Consider the following 6,000-nt stretch of genomic DNA (forward strand, 5'->3'; position numbering starts at 1 on the left):
TGAGCTGACTGCATCAAACTTTCTGGTATTTGAAATCTAGAATCAATCTGAGGTATGAAGTACCTCTACCATCAAGAAATAACACGTAAAGTGCAATTGCTTTTTGTCACTCTAGCAGAACCTAACCTATTCTTAGTAGTCCAAAAATGCAAGAAATAAAGAAAAAATCTATAAGCAGAAACATAACCGAGGTAAGCTAGTGGCACGACAAACTGAGCTGTATGGGATGTGTGTGACTGAGAATACTCTTCTGCCACTGCCTTCAGTGGATGGCTAAAATGAAGTCACTTGACTTAATGGTGCTGCCTTGTTCTAGCCTGCCACAAAATAACAAGGTAATTAGGTGAGGCTGTGTCTGAGTAATAAGTAGATTGTCATTGTGGGCTATAGTAAAAAAGGCTTGTCTCACCTTTTCTCAGAAAATAGAGGGAGTTCTTACGTGGGGCTGAGCTGTACAATGCTGTGTTCCCATGAAAGCTGGACAGGAGGAGAAGGGTCTGTACCAAGACTTCTGAGAGAAGCTGTTGGAAAGATGGTGGTGCTGTCCTGGGCTCAGCCTTATAAACAACAAATGTGCAACCAGACCAGCCTTGCACATAGGCTCGTGGAGAAACCCACATCAAATATTCCTTAATGTCCATGAGGGATGTTGCAGTCCTGATCCCAGCTTGATGAGCCATATAGCTGTGACATCTACGCAGGCAACAGTAGCATTTCTTTTCTTCTGGCTACTATGAGGCACGCTGTTCCCACAAATTGATCCAGCAAATTTCTTTGACGTGGAAGGGTTTAAAGCTGAAAATAAAGCACGCTCACCATCCTTCTCGCTGTTTTTCTAAAGGATCAGAGGGACCAGGCCTTTCTGTGGATCTTTTAATGCATTTCTATTGCCTTTACCAAAGCTAGATTTGGCAGCTATTTTTACAGAGAAAGCTGTACAGCTTGCACAGTATTTTAGATTTTCAAAGCAGTCTAGGGGATTTCAGACACGTATCTTCCATTTGCTTTAATATACCCTCACTTTAATGAAAGATATGTGCCTGAATCCCCCCAGCTGCTTTGGAAGCCTTAGCTATAGAGTCTGATTTAAAGCCCACTAAGATCAGGTCTCTCCACTGACGTCAATGGGCTTTCAACAGTCCTGATGTGAAGGAGTTTTCATTATTACAAGTATCTGTAAAAGGCCGAATATAAGCCAGTTCATACTGTCATATTCTTAATTTCAGGAAGACCTTGCTTGTCACCACTAATGGCCACAGCCACAGAGCTGTACCATTTTCCAGGTGATGAACGATTAAACAGCTGCAGACACAGTGAAGTTTTTAATGCAATCGTTGCTACAGATGGATCAGGGCAGGGGTTAATGTTGCCAGAGAGACATTCATTGTGATTGCAAGGGTCACACAGGATGCCCAGAAACAAGGGAAAGATTTTGAGATGGTAGCATAAAATGAAAGTAAAGGCCAGAAACATGTTTCACATTCTCCTTATATGATGTTTGGTTGTTTGTCTGGTGAGGTACTGGTGTTCTCTGTAAGCCTTTCTGGGACCTGTTTGCTTTCTCTTGCAAGCAGTTAAGGTTAAGCTATGTGTCAGGAAAGGTTTTTCCCCTACATCAGAACAGCAGGGACTGTTTTCATTTGAAAGTAGGAAGGAGGAAAAATGAAGAAGTTTGCAGGAAACACAGATCGTGTGTTCTCTGTAGTCCTCTCTCTTAGGTCCATCAAAGGTTTTCTATTTCTGGGGCCACAGGGCAGTGGCAATGCTGCCTGTCTTTCCTGTGGGCAGGAGCATGTAGCTTTGATTTCCATGAGCATCCAAACTTTTGTTGTGAGCTCCAGAAGATTCCTGCACCTCAGAGAGAGTAGATTTAGTTATGTTGAATTCCCTGCCAGCCCTTAGAGAAAGCTAAGTTTAGTAGAGCTGTGTATTGTCAGAAGCACAGATAAAACCTTCAACATTATATTTTAGATTTTAAGTTGTCTTTTTTTTTTTCCCATGAGTTTTCCCATTCTGACCCATCAGCCATGCTCATCTAATGGAAATAACTGCAGGTGAGACAGGAGCATCATTATCTGTAGGCTGAGGCAATGGACTTGTGAATTTAAACTATGCTCATGTAAAGTTTTGGATCTCTTCTAATTTTCAGAAGTATGTTCTATCAGCAGGAAATGTTCTATCCGAAACTGGAGTTGTTCCTTTTCTAAAACAAATGCAAAGTATTCAAACAAGCAGTTCATTTCACAGCAATGTGGTATCACTCCACTGATGGTGCATCATTTGTGGTCACAGCATAAAAGTTTTCCACAAAGATGAGAAACAATGTACAGCTCGGGAGAAATATCCCATCTTGTGCTGCTTGATTCTGTGTGATTGTAATTCTAATGATTCACAGGCCGATATTTTGGATCTGCGTGTGTCTGTCTACGTATACATTCATATTCGCTTACATCTATACTTACAGACATCTCCCCCACACTCTTATTTTGGAATATGATTCCAATGTGTGACTGCAGAAAAACCCTCACATTTCATGTGAAGCAGTGGTAAGCTGTTAGAGAATGGTGTCACAGATTGTTATGACAGGTTAGTCAGAAAACTGACACGCTAGAGAGAAGTAACATATCCATCTGAAAATGCTGAAGAACTGACAAGAATGTATTTACACATACAAACTGGAAATATATAAGCATATGAAAGCCCAATATGAAGCTGCTGTCTGCGTTAGTTTCTCCATACATCTGCACTATTGTTATGTACAAGCCTCACGTATATTCTCTGGACTAGCTGTAACTTCATAAAAACTGTTTCTGCTTTGCTGGCTTTAACAGGGTTATCCACATTCATAGTAGCTGATTATTTGTTGTGCTGAATGTACAGACTGTCACCAATCCCCATCTTGTTTCAGAGGGACTTCTTTTATCATTTGAACTATCTTAAAAATCTCAGGGGAGATGTCATTCCCTGATTTTTCTGAGCTGCCTTTAGTGCAAATGAGATATTTACATGTACATCTGTGCGATGTAATTTGGACTGCAGTTGTGATGACATGGCATCAAAAACTTAATTCTATCTGAATATACTGATTTAGATGGCTCAGAAAATTGCTCATTATCTATACACGTTTTGTCCATAGACTAAAAACCTGCTGTTAGTAATCAAAGGCAATTGCTACCCATGTTTTGTACTGATAGCTAGTTTTTATGTTTGGGGCTTTCTCCATAGGCCTACATATACATCTCTGAAATCAGTTTCCTTCATTTTTCACTTAGCTTCACCAGAATAGATTTGCAACTTTGGTGTTAGAAGATGATAGTGTCACTGCCTTTCTCACCATATTTGTCTCCTAGGAAAAAAATAATATATATTTTGTGGCAGCTTGGTCTAAACTGACACAGAGAAAGAAAGCAATAACATGGATATCAACTGTAGGGGAAAGAAAATTCCCACTCATCAATGCTCCCTCATATTACTTTTGCTGGGTTTAATTTCAGACTATCCGATTTTTATCCCAAGTCAAATATGTCATTTCAGCTGAAGTTTGGATGGTATTAACAGAAAGAATAACCAGAATCTAACATTTATAGGCACAGTCTCGTAGCCTTTCTTTCTCATCCTTGTTTTTGTTTTTGTTAATACCCTTCCTGTTTTTGGAGAAGAAGAGCCCTTTCTCAAACAGTGTTGCAGAGAACAACTGCTTGAAGACTGAGTCACATGTCAGCATCTGTGCCAAGTTCCTGGTAGGACAGGGAGCACTTGAGCCATCCCATCGCTAATCAAACAATCTGGCGACATCCTGCCAATCCTGTCCTTGTCATCTGCTGCTCCCTCTGCACGCACATTCGATTAGCTTGGCATCAGTCTTCCTGCTCCACACCAAGTTTCTTTTTCCTTGCTACCAGCCAAAGGAAGCAGGGATGGACTGATTTAAAAATCTTGGCTTATCTTAGCTGGCTTATGACAAGTATATTCTCAAATTAGTCCTGCAAGTCATTTTTTTCCTAGCTAGAAATGGTTTCTTTACAAGAGGCTGTGACATATTTTATTTTATAATTTTCCAACCTGTGGGTCTAATATTTTTTTGTCCCAGGCTCATTTTCCCAGATATAGTCTTAGGTTTTGATTCTGAAAAGTGGGGACAATTTCCCTTTGAGAACATAGAGCAGATAAGCAGATAAATCCATCTTGCTACTTTCAGACCACAATCACCTGTGTCTTTAAGGTTGAACATACATCTAAGTACTGGTAATAAATGGTAATGCAAATGAGACCTAAAACTACTAACAGAATTGGATCAGTTTTCCTGAACCCAGAGTGTTGGTTTGTCCTCCTCTGTGCATGATGACTCCCAGAGGTTGGGCTGACTCCCCCACCTCCTTGCCCTAGGGTTGTTGTTTCCTTCTTGAATCTCCTCCTTGCCAAAATAAGAGAAGAGCGGGAAGAGGGTTACAAAAGCAGAAATCCCCTTGGACAATTCAAATCAAGGATGAAGAACTGCTGCTCATAAAGCACGACTGGAATCGCTCCCATATGCCAGGAAAGGTCAGTGAGAGTGAATGCCTGTGGAGAGTTTGTCTGTAGGGGTGGATAATTTTCAGTGACAGAAGATTTCCCAAGAGTACACAGCAAAAGGAAAAGGGCTTTGAAAACAAGCAGCTCATTTTCTCTTGGGCTAAGGCCACCCTGTAAAGTTTTGAGAGCACAAAAAGGGCTAAAAATAAAGCTCTATATTACATTACATTAGAAGCAGGCCACACAGGTACTTAGTCTCATGAGGCTGGACATCAGGCATCCAAATATCTGTATAGATGTGAACAACAGATATCAGATCAAGCCTCTGCAGCAGAGTATTTACAATCTAAAAAATGATTAGTTTTCAAAATATAAGAAAAGGCTGAAGGCTTAGAGGTTAAGCCTTCACAGTAAATAAGTGGATTATGTATTCTTAGGGATTGTGGAGTTAGGCTGCTTTTCCCACCCCTGATGCTACCTTAGGTAATGGAATATGAAGTGACTCAGCTCATATCATCGTGTACCAATTATTTGCAACAGAATGAATTTGAGTGAAGTGTGTGTAACACCAGCCCTTTGAAATTAATATTAGCAGAGATTTTGCTATCATTTACTAGCAATAGTATTTCCTTCCTGATCAGCTCTGTGCTACACTGGCTGTCATCATCATCACCAAAATGAAGTGCTGGTGGTGAAGATCTGACAGTAACAGACAAGAGTGTGTTTCTTGAGAGACAAACCACATCTTTAACCAAAAATCCTATCTGTGGAGTGGTTTCTCTGCATCCCCTTTTGAGCACCTGCTTCTTGTTGGTTATCCACAAGCTGTGCACCCATTCTACTGTGGGTTGTAGCTAACCCTACTGTGGTAAGCATGTCCCTGGTGCAGGCACTGATTCTGTACTACAGCTCCTCCAGCAGCAGGTCAGTTAGTGATTTCCCACCTTAATTCCCTTGTCACAGTTGCTCTGACATTGCTCTTTAAATTGGATCATTTCATACATCTGTCATTACAGAGTTGCGCAGCCCATGGTACTGTGACTGGCACATGGCACAGGGAGGGACAAAGACCTTTTGAGGCAGGACAGCTTTCAGGCAGGGAACAGTCCCAGGGAAGTCACTGATATGCAATGGCCACAAAAAGAAAAAAGAGGATGTCTCACTTCAACTACATCTGCAAATGCAGAAGCAACTTCTGTAAGGCTGATATAGTCCTTTACTCTTGGGATATACTTGATATAAGTTTTGAGCTGTTTTGCAGCTTTCAAAGACATCTATACCCAAAATATTTATTAGAGCTCAACATTCATTCTCAGGAAAAATGGAAAAAAAACTAAACCCAATCATTGTGGCTGAACAGCAATGTGCATCCAAGCTGGAAATCTGCTGAGCCACAGATATTGTGGAACATTTTTGTCTGAAGACTTTCCTGTGATCTAAACAAGCAGTTTTTAATTTGCATGAAAATAGGTAGGGGGTTGGCTTCAT

Source organism: Excalfactoria chinensis, chromosome 6, assembly GCF_039878825.1.
Source record: "Excalfactoria chinensis isolate bCotChi1 chromosome 6, bCotChi1.hap2, whole genome shotgun sequence".
NCBI lineage: Eukaryota > Metazoa > Chordata > Aves > Galliformes > Phasianidae > Excalfactoria > Excalfactoria chinensis.